Below are 13,099 nucleotides of genomic sequence, written 5' to 3'. Positions count from 1 at the left end.
ACAAAACCAAATACCACATGTTCTCGCTTAAAGTGAGAGCTAAATGATGAGAACACATGGACACATAGAGTGGAACAACAAACAACACACTGGAGCCTTTTGGAGGGTGGAGTATTAGAGGAGTGAGAGGATCAAGGAAACCAACTAAAAGGTACTAATCTTAATACTTGGGTGACAAAATAATCTATAACACAAACCCCCATGACACAAATTTACCTATGTAACAAACCTGCATTTGTACCCCTGAACTTACAAGTAAAAAAAAAAAAAAAAAAAGGTACCGCTAATAAAGATTAATTACAAATACTAATGAAACAAAGAAAGTAAAAAAGCAAAAGAAAAAAATATGTAGAGAAAGCCTAATTATAGAACTAAAAATACAATAATCAAAATGAAAATGGCACCGATTGGAGATGACAGAAGAATCAGTGAATTTGAAGACAATTTAATAAAAATTACCCAATCTGACAACACAGAGAAAATAGACAAAAAATGAATCCTCATGTACCAATAGGACAAAAAGCAACACCTAGCATGCAAAGCATTGGTGCCCCAGAGGAGAGGGAAAGGCGTGAGTGCTGAAAATAAATATAGGACAGGAAATTCCTCAAATCTGGCAAAAGGTTTAAACCTATAGTTTTAAGAAGCTGAGCAAATCACAAACAGGGTAAACCAAAATAAATCTCTGTCATGACACATCATAACAAACCTCTGAAAATCAGAGGAAAATGTGTGTGTGTGTGTGTGTGTGTGTGTGTGTGTGTGTGTGTGTAGTCATAATATCCATATTAAAAGGGAAGACATGCATTATCTAAAATGGAATTCCAATTTGAATAACAAAAGATTTCTTATATGTAACTATGGATGCTAGAAGTATGCTGAAAGAAAATTTCCATTTTAAATCTATATTCAGTGAATGTATTCTTTAGAAATAAAGATGGAAAAAGATATTATCTGACAAGAAAAAAATAAGTGAATTTATTGCCAGCAGACTAAATCTTAAACAATGGCTAAAGTAATTTTTAACATAAATAAAAACGGCAGGAGAGTATGGTTTAGAAATTCAGAAAGGAAGAAAAAATGACCTAATGGATAAGGTTAAATATAATGTATTTGCCTTCTCCTATCAGTTATAAACTCATATCAGATCATTGAAAAAAATATCATAACATCAGATATTGTGCTTAAAGTATTTTAAAGGAAATACTTAACCAAGTCTGTTTGAAAATTCGTGAAGGAACCTAAATGGAAATATTATTTCTACACTTTAAGTGATAAAATGTTGACATCACTGACTGTAATAAATTTTATAAGCAAACACTAAGGAAATGTGACACAGCAATATACTAAAAAACTATATATAAAACAAAACGTTATTTTAAAAATGCTAAGTAACACAGGAAGGCAAGAAAAGATAAAATGGAACGAGAAAAGGAACAACAGAAAACAACAAATGAAATGTCAGATTATGTCCTAACATTTGCATAATTACCCAATATAGTGTAAGCATACCAACTGAAGAATAGATATTGACAAATTGGGTAAAAAAAAATGAGTCAATTCTATGCTATGAACAATAACTTCACTTCAAAATAACATACAAGTAGTTTAAAATGATTGAAAAAGATAAACCAAATTCTAATTAACACAAAATTAGGTGGCTAGATTTTTTTGATGGAATTAATTTTAGAGAACAAAATTAGCAGAGATAAAGAGGGATATTATATATATTGATAAAAGAATCCCAGAAGAGATAAGAATACTAAATGTGTATGTACCAACACTCAGAATATTATACCTAAAAAACAATCCAACAGTGCTGGAAAGAAAAAAATACAGAAACATAGAATTAGAGTTAACACTTTCTTTCAGAAACTGATAGAGCTATAGGAGAGAAAATTAACATGAAAATAGATCTGAACAGCACAATCAATTAACAGCTTATATTTGGCATATATAGAACATCACCCCCCCTTTTTTTTTCAAGCCCCCAAGGAGCTTTCACTGAAATAGACAATATTCTGGGTCATAAAATATGCCCCAACAAGTTTAAAAAATCTAAAATCACACCGTTTTCTCTGTTTTTATTGTAGTCAAACTAAAAACTTAAAAAACAGAAAGATGTTGGGGGAAATCTCTAAATTCATGGAAATTAACACATTTCTCAATGATCTATAGGTTATAGATTAAAGAGAAAGTCTCAGAAAATAGAATAATATGGAACTGAATCAAAATCAAAACAAAATGTTAAAATATTTGGTATGCTGAAAAAGTCATACAAAGAGGAAAATTTATAGCCCTAAAAGCTTACACTGAAAATAAAGACAAGTTTTAAGTAATAATCTAAGTTCCAACATCAAGAAATTAACAAAAATAAGAGCAAAATAAACCAAAAGTGTCTAAATTCATTAGAGATAATTCGCCTGCAGTTTTCCTCTTTTGTTGTGCCCTGGCCTGATTAAAGTATCAGGGTGATACGAGATTTGCAGAATATGTAAGGGAGAGATTCTTCCTACTTGAATTTTTGGAGCAGGTTCAGTAAGATTGATAACAGCATTTGTATGCACGTCTGGTAAAATTCAGCTATGAATCTGCCTGGTTCTTTGCTTTTATGTTGGAAGATTTTTTTTTATTATTAATTTGATTTAATTACTTGTTATTCATCTGATCAGGATTTCTATTTCTTCTTGGATCAATCTTCAGAGGTTATATATTTCCAAGAATTTATCCAGTTTTCTAGGTTTTCTAGTTTGTGTGCACATACGTTTTCACATCAGTCTCTGATGATCTTTTATATTTCTGTGGTATCAGTTGTAACACATTTGTGATTTCTGATTATGCTTATCAAAATCATTTTCTTTTAATATTGCTAGCAGTCTAACAATTTTGTTTGTCCTTTCAAAGAACCAACTTCTAATTTCATTGATCCTTTGTATAATTTTTTCCTTGGTCTCAAACTCATTTAGTTCTTTTCTGATCCTGGTTATTTTTTTTCTTCTGCTAGGTTGGGGTTTTGCTGGTTTTTGTTTTTCTCATATGTTGAAGTGTGACATTAATTTCTTCATTTGAAAAATTTTCTGTCTTTTGATGTAGGCATTTATGTTATAAACTTTCCTTTCAGCAAAATCCTCTACATAATCCTAGCATACCGAATCCAACAGCAAATCAGAAAGATAATTCATCATGATAAAGTGGGCTTTATTTCAGGGATGAAAGGTTGTTCTAACATATGTAAATCAATAATCTGATTTACCATATAAACAGAATTAAGTGCAAAACCAAAAGATAATCACAGTAGATGCAAAAGAAGAAAAGCATTTTATAAACTCCAACATTCATTTCTGGTAAAAACCCTCGACAAACTAGTAATTGAAGGAACAAAATAGTAAGAGCCATATGTGACAACCCCATAGGCAACATCATACTGAATGGTAAAAAGTAAAAAAGTTAAAAACATTCCCTTAAGAACTGGAGTAAGATAAAGCTGTCCACTCTCACTACTCCCACTCAGCATAATACTACAAGTCATAGCCAGTGCAATTAGGCAAGAGAAAGAAATAAAAGACAACCAAATTGTAAAAGAAGAAGTCAAATGATCTCTTCTCACTGATGATGTACTAACCTTCCCTGTGTTAGCCAGACAGACTCCATCTTAACCTCTGCCTCACCACTCCCACCATTTGTCTCTTGAGTTCATACCTGGGTCATGCTACTGTGATGGGTCCTGCTGTGCTTAGAACTATGGAGGCATATAACCACTGTAATCATACCCTGTTTGGCAAGCCCACTTGCTATTGCGAATACCCCCTTGATTGACTGTTAAGACAAGTACCGAAAACCCCCCTTGATAACCAGCAATTAATCATGGGAACCGCTTGTGTATACCCTCCTTAGTAATCAACAATCATGGGAACCTCCTGCCTCCTAGTTACCAGCCTCTTCATCTAACTTGCTTGTTCTGCTTCTGCAAATTCTGCTTCAGCTAGGCTCTCCCTCCCCTCTCTTAAGCAAGATATAAAAAGGGATCAAACCCTTTCTTCGGGGCCGAGAGATTTTTGAGCATGGGCTGACTCACGTTTTCTGCCAATAGAGGACTCCTGATTCAATCTCAGAGTGTGGCGCTTTCCTTAAAACTGGCTTGGTAACAACAATGAGATGACTGTATATCTAGAAAACCTTAAAAACTCCACCAAAGGCTTCTAGACTTTATACATGACTTTATTAAATCTCAGGATATAAAAACTAATGTACAAAAATTATTAGCATTTCTATACAACAATAACGTTCAAGCTGAGAGCAAAATCAAGAACTGAATTTTATTTATAATAGACACACACACACAAAAGTAAGATAGCTATGAATACATTTAACTAAAGAGGTGAATGATCTCTACAAGGAAAACTATAAAACACTAAAGAAAGACTGCGGAATATAAAAACAATCGAGAAAAAACACCCCTTGCTAATGGATTGGGAGAATCAGTATCATTAAAATGATCATGTTGTCCAAAGCAATCTATAGATTCAATGCAATGCTCATCAAATCATCAATGTCATTGTTCACAGAATCAGAAAAGGAATTCCTAAAGTTCATATGGAACAACAACAACAAAAAGCCTGAATAGCCAAAGAAATTCTGAGAAAAAAGAACAGACCGAGAGGTATCACATCATCTGACTTTAGATTCTAATAAAAAGTGATAGTAACTAATACAGCATGATATTGGTTCAAAAATAGACATATAAAACAATGGAATACAAGAGGGAACCCAGAAATAAATCCACGTACTTGTAACCAACTGATCTTTGACAAAGGTGGCAAAAGAAGAATATCATATTCAATAAATGATTTTGGGGAAATTGGCTGGCTATATGAAGAAGAATGAAGCTGGACCCCTGTCCCTTACCATGTTAAAAATTAACTGAAGATGGATAAAACACCTAAATATGAGACGTGAAATTATAAAAATCCTGGAAGAAAACCTAAGAAAAATTATTTGGACATTGGCTTAGGCAAATAATCCATAATGAAGGACCCAAAAGCAAATGCAACAAAACCAAAAACAGACAAATGGGGTTTAATTTAACTAAAAAGCTTCTATGCAACACAAGAAATTATTAACAGAGTAAACAGACCACCTAGAGATTGGGAGAAAATATTTGCAAATTATGCTTCTGACAAATGACTGATATACAGAATTTATTTAAAAACTCAAACAACTCAAGAAAAAGCAACCCCATGAAAATCTGGGCAAAGGATGTGAACAGACATTTGTCAAAATGAGAAATACAAACAGCCAATGAACATACTTTAAAATGCTCAACATCACTAATCACTGGAGAAATGCAAATTAATTCACACTTGAGATACCATTTTACTTATAAGTTGAAATTTTTAAAATGTAAATATAAATAAATAAGAGGATAGACATACAATGATCAAAGACTGGAAGATTCAACATAGTAAATATGTCAACTTCCAAAAAAAAGATTTATAGGATTATTCTAAAGCCTATCAAATCCCAGCAAGGATTTTGTAGATAATACATAAGCTTATCTTATACGTATTTGAAAAAGTCACAGGACATATTATGCCTAAAATAATACTGAGTATCAAGAATTAAAAGGGAGAAACCGCCTTTCTGATATTCATGTTTAGTACTATATAATAAGTGTTATCAAGGCAGTGTGATGTTAATGAAGATCAACAGAACAGAATGGAGAAACCACTTGCAAATAACACAAATTTGCCAAGTGAAGTTTTGACAAAGATGAAAATGCAATTTAATGGGTGAAAGATAGGCTTTTCTTTTTTATTTTTATTTATTTTTTATTTATTTTTTTTTTGGAGACAGAGTGTCGCTCTTGTTACCCAGGCTGGAGTGCAATGGCACGATCTCGGCTCACTGCAACCTCCGCCTCCTGGGTTCAAGCAATTCTCCTGCCTCAGCCTCCTGAGTAGCTGGGACTACAGGCACGCGCCACCATGCCCAGCTATTTTTTTTTTTTTTTTTTTTGTATTTTTAGTAGAGACGGGGTTTCACCACGTTGACCAGGATGGTCTCGATCTCTCGACCTCGTGATCCACCCGCCTCGGCCTCCCAAAGTGCTGGGATTACAGGCTTGAGCCACCGCGCCCGGCCAGGCTTTTCAATAAATTATGTGGAACAACTGGACATCACTCTTTGTATACAAATTAATTAAAATGAATCATTTAAATTAAAATATAAAACTATAAAATTTTAGGAAACAAAACACATGGGAAAATCTAGGACTTTAGCATGCAGGAACAGGAGAAAGTTTTAGACTAGTACTCAAAGCATCATCCATATAACAGGAACATAATAAATTGTACTGCATCTAAATACTTTTGCTATGCAAATGACCCAGTAAAGAAAATAAAAAGTAGTCTATTGTTTCAGATAAAATACGTTCAAACTACATACCTGAAAAAGACCTTGTAACTAGAATACATAACAAATTCTCAAAATTCAACAGAAAGAACTATAAGTAATTCACTTAGAAATTGGGAAAATTAAATTAATAGACATTTCATTAGAAAGGATATTTAGATCACACACATCAAAAAAATCCAAAATTAGTATGGGGAAATTTTTCAACATCATTAACTATTAGAGAAATGCAAATTAAAAGCACAATATTACTGCATACCTAGCAGAATGGCTAAAATGAAAACAATAGTGATAACACAAGAAAATTATCAGAATGCAAATAAACACAGATCACTTCTACATTGTTGGTGAATATGTAAAATTATAAAGTTATTCTATAAATAGTTTGGCAATTTCTTAAAAACAAACCTGCACTTACTATATGAATCAGAATTCCATTTTGATCATTTATCATAGAAATAAAGCCATGCTTGCACAAAAACCTCAACATGAATGTTCATGGCAGTTTTATTTAAAATTGCTTAAAATCGGATGCCTCAAATATTCATTAACAGATAATGGTTAGCCAAAGTGTGTAATCTTTGTACCACAGAATTATTCAGCTATAAAAATAAAACTATTGACATTCAATAACTTAAATAGATCATAAGGAAGTAAGAAGAATGCTGAAAGCTTACTAATTCCTAAAGGTTAAATAGGTTGGTGGACCAACCTAATACATATAGTTACATTTCTATAATATTCTTTAGCAAAATTGTAATGATTAATAGTTGCTTGGGCTGTGTGCAGTGGTTCATGCCTGCCATCCCAGCACTTTGGGAGGCCAAGGAGGCCTGAGGTCAGGAGTTCGAGACCATACTGGTTAACATGGCAAAACCCCATCTCTGCTAAAAATACAAAAATTAACTGGGCATGGTGGCAGGTGCCAGTGTTCCCAGCTACTCGGGAGGCTGAGGCGAGAGAATCGCTTGAACCTGGGAGGCAGAGGTTGCAGTGAGCCAAGATGGCACCACTGCACTCCAGCCAGAGCAACAGAGTGAGACTCCATCTCAAGACAAAACAAAACAAAACAAAAAAAGCACTCAGGATTTAGGATGAAGACTAAAGAGGAATGTTACTGTAAAGCCATAGCATTAAATAATCTTGTGGTCATGTTTCTATATATTGGTTATGGTAATGGTTACACTAATCTACACATGTGATAAAATTGCATGGAACCACACACACACACATGCACATGCACACACACTCCAGCATGTAAAACTAATAAAATCTGAACAAGCTCTGTAGATAGTTTTGATGCTTTTTTTTCCCCTGTTTTTGAAATTTTACAATTGTTTTGTAAATTTCTACTATTTTGGTGAACTAGGTGAGGGAACGGCATGGGACCTCTCTACATTTATTTTTTAAATTTCCTTTGAATCTATGTAATTATTACAAAATAAAAAGTTAACAAGAACAATTAAATATTCTGGCTATACTTCCTTGAGCAATATTCTTTGAATACTCCTACAATGATAAGAAACTTTAAATTTCAGAAAGGTTAACAAAATAACCCTTAATAAATAATTTAAGAATGGTATATTGCCATCAATTACATTAATCTGAATATGGCATCTGTTACAAACATGAGTCTTTATAGTTGTACTGGTTTTTCTCCTCAATTTTCCTTCTTCATCCTCTGCTACAAAGGTTTCTTTATATAAAGGCAATTCTCCATTTTTCAATATATATTTTTTTGCTTTTATAGTTCTGCTAATTTCTTCTCTTAAGTATCTACTGAAAGCAAAAGTCAACTCTCAGGCTGACAGATCACTGTGTCTCTTGTCAGAATATACAATAAGAAATAAACCTGAGGCCGGGCATGGTGGCTCAAGCCTGTAATCCCAGCACTTTGGGAGGCCAAGGCGGGTGGATCACGAGGTCAAGAGATCGAGACCATCTTGGTCAACATGGTGAAACCCCGTCTCTACTAAAAATACAAAAATTAGCTGGGCATGGTGGCGCATGCCTGTAATCCCAGCTACTCAGGAGGCTGAGGCAGGAGAATTGCCTGAACCCAGGAGGCAGAGGTTGCGGTGAGCCGAGATCGCGCCATTGCACTCCAGCCTGGGTAACAAGAGCGAAACTCCGTCTCTAAAAAAAAAAAAAAATTAAAAAAAAAAAAAAAGAAATAAACCTGAAAATTTCTTGTTACAATTAAATGGATAATTTACTATAAGACAGTTTAAACTGCTCACTTTCATGAGTTCTGTCAAAGACACTGTCACACACATCAAAATAATCCACATGTGCTTGTATTTAAATTTGATTTTGTATATTTTAGATCATTTAAAAGCTAGTTTTGAATGGGTTATTGATTATGATCCTTTGAACATGACAACATGTCTATATATAGAAAGACAGGGTTTTAAAAAGTTCTTCATATTTTCTGATGTGGCAGCTGATGTTTGGGCAATTATAATTGTCTGTGAGTTAGAAACAGGCTTTTTAGAAGTCAAAAGGTAAACTTATTACCATTACATCTGGATCTAATATTAACATTTTTCTAACAGGAAAACAAAGTACTCAATCATATGGATGTTCCTAAATGAGTAACCATCAAAATGTTTATAAATGTTTGTTTTAATTCAATTTGTATTTGAAATCAAATACCAATTTAAAAACTAATTTAAGAACTAGCCAATGCCATATGGAAATAGGAATCAGTATCTCTATTCAAGATAAATTTCATAAAATTACCCGATTTTGAAAAAAACTACAGATTATTTCTTGTGTGACTTTTTTCAAGAAAAGGTTATGTGTCTTCCTGGTATTGCTTAATTCTTTCTCTCTGTGTGTGTTTGTGTGTGTGCCTGTGTGTGTTTATTGTAGTAATTTTCATGACAAATAATACAAGGCTCTTGGTAGTCAAAGCTAATGGTAGAGTTGTTTTTTTTTTGTTTTTGTTTTTTTTTTTTTTTGTTTTGCCAAGACTTTTCTTTTTTTCAGAAAGAAACTCTAGAAGAGAATAAAAAAAGAAACTTAAATAAAGGGAAACTTGTTATTTTAAATATATATTTCAAGATGTTGACCACAAAGCAGGTATTTTCCTTGGTGACTTTTGTAGGCAAACAACAAATCTATTTTGGTATTTCCCACGTATGTCCTGTTACTTTTAAATTAATCATAATAACATTAAGAAATATAGTTGATATACTTTTTTTAAATACAAATTATAATCCTTTATTTAAATCATAGTACGTCTAGTAATAGTATTCCAATTAGAATTTTAGTTGCATAATTATTTTCTCTGTATTGGGGAAAAAGTCATTATTTTATAGAATTTATGAACAGTAAATACTCTTATATCTTAAGCCCAGAGTAACTTCCATCTTGGTTGTAGTGACATGTAGATATTTTAGATTTGTTTGTAGTGATATGTAAATTATTTTCATCTGTAACTCACAGACACACATTGTCATGTACATAATCACAATTGGTAGTAAATTGTATGTATGCACAAAGTGTACACTGCTGAACAAGGGAGTATCATATGTCATCATTTAAATCAAGTTTAAGATCCAGCCACCTTGTCAACATGTTACGGTTTCTGAGTATTATTCTGAATATTTCAGTTTTTTTCCATCCAACACATGTCTACATTTACTATAGATTGACTAGTTGTCCTCCTTGGTTATTCATTTAATTGCTCCAGCCTCCAAGCTTGCCTCCAATAATTACCACCTCCTGGTATCTATGCTCTTGTGTATCACTCTTCTACATTGGAGCAGGTTGGTTTTATGACAAATAAATATGTCAGATGTGATGGTAAATAACCCTTGACAGTAGGACATTAAATTCATTGTCTCCTGTATGTTGTTTCCTTCCTCCTAGAATATTGTGTGGAAATCCACCTGCCATGCTATGAGAACACACAAGCAGCATTTATGAATAAATTGTAGAGGTGAAGAATGCAGCCTTTCTGAAGACAGCCAGCAAGGAACAGAGACCTTCTGCCAACGGCCATCTTAGAATTGTATCCTCCAGTTTCTAACAAGTCCCCAGATGATGATAGACCTGGCCAACCAATTAATGAGAACTTAGGAAGACTTTAAGCCATAACTATTTAATACTTAACTAAACTAAAGTTAGTTAAACAATCCCCAGATTCCCGACATATGTAAGCCTGTGAGAAATTAAATCAATCCATCAATAAATATTAATGTTTTCTTAAGGCACTTAAGATAAGTGTGGTTATTGTATTAATAGTTTTAGGATAATGTATTAATAGCAAAACATGACAAATACAGATTTTGGTATGAGAAGTGCTACCATGAGGAGAGGGAACCAAAATCTGAATGTCATTAAAACCAGATATTGGGAATAATCTAGAAACATGTTGAGAAAAGTGTTACTAAAATATCAAAGATTGTTGAAGAAATTGTGGAAGCATGGAGGATTTTAAGGAGGTGATGAGAAAGAGCTTATAGAGAGAAAGACAAATCTTTTCAGAAGCTGGAAGAGATTATGCTTTCTTTTAGTGGTCTAAAGTCTATCAGCTCCACAGCCTGTACTAAAGTGGGAAATAGGAAAATGTGCCTGATGAACTTGGTTGTATAGCTATGGAGAATTTCACAAAGAATGTTGAAGGTGCCAACTGTCTTCTTGATACTTATATTAAAATTCCAGAGAAAGAGATAAGTCAATGAAAGGAGTTAATAAAAATAAGCCAGGTTTATGGTTTTGAAGATTCTCAGCCTCTCCAGATAGCTAAATTAAGATATTAAGAAATTACTTCCAGGCAAACATTAAATCCAGAGCACACTCAGAAACTATGGTCTAAAGATTAAACTGAGGGCGTTATTGTTAAATTATTTGTTAAGATCATGGAGAGATCAATAGCGGTGCCTCAAAAGTCATGTGCTCAGAAAATAGACACTAGAAAGATTTTAAAGGCATTTCTCAGGCATCTCCTGAATCAAATCATGGACATTCTCATAAGATTAATATCATTTTCCCTGAATAGAAGCTCAAGGAAGTGACTGTATATCCAAAATATATTTTTGGAAGACTTCCTTGTTCTGAAATTAATTTCAATAAAATTCACCTGAGGCTGGGCATGGTGGCTCACCAGTGTAATCCCAAGACTTTGGGAAACTGAGGTAGGCAGATCACCTGAGGTCAGGAGTTTGAGACCAGCTTGGTTAATATGGTTCTCTGCTAAAAACACAAAATTAGCCAGCGTGATGGTCCGTTCCTGTGGTCCCAGCTACTTGGGAGGCTGAGGCAGGAGAATTGCTTGAACCCGGGAGTGGAGATTGCACTAAGCTGAGATTGCACCACTGCACTCCAACCTGGGTGATAGAGCGAGACTTCATCTCTAAATAAATAAATAAATAAATTCACCAGAAACCTGCACGGTTTTTAAAGATATCACATTCTCAGAAACACCAACAGATTGGATTGAGAAAAGACAGAGACAATACAAAATGAGAAGATAACATTGACCTCACAAATTTCTATAAGCAATAAGCATGTGAAGAAATATGGTCATCTGCAAGCATGTACTACCTTTCTTGAAAAGAGAATGATGCTGCAGGGGTAAAAGCCAGGAATTAGAGCTCAGAGGTATAGGCCACAAATAGGTATTTCCAGGTCCTGAGTTCTAACCAACAAACTCCAACATGTGGCAGACTGAATTTCAGAATTGCTGAAAACTCCTTTGTGCCTTTTTGAACAGAAATGTGTATAGCTTTATTCTAAGCCTACCTTGCTTTTCTATGTTGGCTGTGTGTGTAGAAGGTAACTTGTCTCTAGTTTCACAGTTTGAGAAAACTATAATCAACGAGCTATACTTAAAGAACTGGACCAGAAGAACTTCATCTTCACAGGTACATGATTTATATGAGCAAATTCTGGACGTTCAGCAGATGTTATAAAGGTATGAAATGTTATGACACGAAGCTAGAAGTTATGTGAGTGCATTTTGCATGTGAGAGGATGTACATAATTTGTAACTAGAGAATTGACTGGGTTTTAAGACATGCCCATGCATACTTGTCTCTGAAAAGTGAAACCTAATTTCCCACCACTTCAGAGTGTAGTAACTCACTTCTAATGGACAGAATGTGATGAAAGTCATGTTATTACTACTGAGGTTAGGACATAAAAGACGTTCTAATTTTCTCCTGACCCTATCTCTTGGATCACTCTGGGAGAAACTTTCACCATGTAAAAACTCCTATCTATTTATATTATTTATTGATTTCAGTTACATGAAGTCATTGAAACCCTGATTTAAAAAATTGTTGAACTTGTTTAGATTGTCAAAATTATGGGGAAATAATGAGTATTAACAAATGATGGTGTTGATTTTTTAAATTTCTTCTTGAAAACTAGAAAGTATCAACTCATAACTTTGAATGGTTTGAAAAATTAGATGTTAGAAATCTCAGGCAAACTTTATATATAATATATATAAAATGTATATAATATATATATTTTTACATATATATATTTTTATTGCACTTTAGGTTCTGGGGTACACATGCAGAACATGCAGGATTGTTGCATAGGTACATACATGGCAATGTGGTTTGCTGCCTCCATCACCCTGTCATCTATATCTGGCATCTCTCCTCCTGTTATCCCTCCCCAACCTTCCTACCCCCTGCTGACCCTCCCCTATTCCCCTCAACAGACCCCA

The 13,099-nt window shown here is 33.8% G+C and overlaps 1 long non-coding RNA gene across 7 annotated transcripts in view; it reads left to right on the top strand.

Moving 5' to 3' along the window:
• Positions 1-10,627, top strand: part of LOC141583633 (uncharacterized) — a 166,352-nt gene extending 155,725 nt beyond the window's left edge. For all 7 annotated transcript variants that reach the window (XR_012516379.1, XR_012516383.1, XR_012516380.1 and 4 more), the window contains one exon: positions 10,288-10,627. This is a non-coding gene — a long non-coding RNA (uncharacterized LOC141583633). The remainder of the gene's footprint in view (positions 1-10,287) is intronic.
• Positions 10,628-13,099: the final 2,472 nt, after the last annotated feature.

The sequence above is a fragment of the Saimiri boliviensis genome, chromosome 2, assembly GCF_048565385.1.
Source record: "Saimiri boliviensis isolate mSaiBol1 chromosome 2, mSaiBol1.pri, whole genome shotgun sequence".
NCBI classification, from domain to species: domain Eukaryota; kingdom Metazoa; phylum Chordata; class Mammalia; order Primates; family Cebidae; genus Saimiri; species Saimiri boliviensis.
Note: the sequence above shows the minus strand (reverse complement) of the source record. Positions and strands in the feature narration are given on the sequence as shown.